Source organism: Carlito syrichta, unplaced genomic scaffold, assembly GCF_000164805.1.
Source record: "Carlito syrichta isolate Samal-C Ts95f unplaced genomic scaffold, Tarsius_syrichta-2.0.1 Scaffold309899, whole genome shotgun sequence".
In the NCBI taxonomy this organism is placed as follows: Eukaryota; Metazoa; Chordata; class Mammalia; order Primates; family Tarsiidae; genus Carlito; species Carlito syrichta.
Window position 1 is genome coordinate 394,868 of NW_007253995.1, and position 360 is coordinate 395,227.

The following is a 360-nucleotide window of genomic DNA, read 5'->3' on the forward strand; positions in this document are numbered from 1 at the left end:
TTACAGCTGCCTGTATCTGTTCTGCTTTTGTCTTACTCATTTTCTTTTATTCTAGAACAAAACAGTCATCTTACTTCAAGACCAAATTACTTTTTCCCTTAAAGAAAAACATGGACCTTATATACTTTTCCTTATTAAAAAACACGTCCTACTTTTTAATACATTTTTCATGCTTAGTTGTTTCTTTGCTGTTTACTATTTTGAATAAATTACATATATTAATTAAAATTCTTAACTCTTAGTAACTATAATATCTAGTGAAAATTAGAAGTCAGGCTCGGTGGCTCAGTCTGTAATCCCGTGCCTTTGGGAGGCTGAGGTGAGTGGATTGCCTGAGCCCGCGGGTTCGAGACCCGCCTG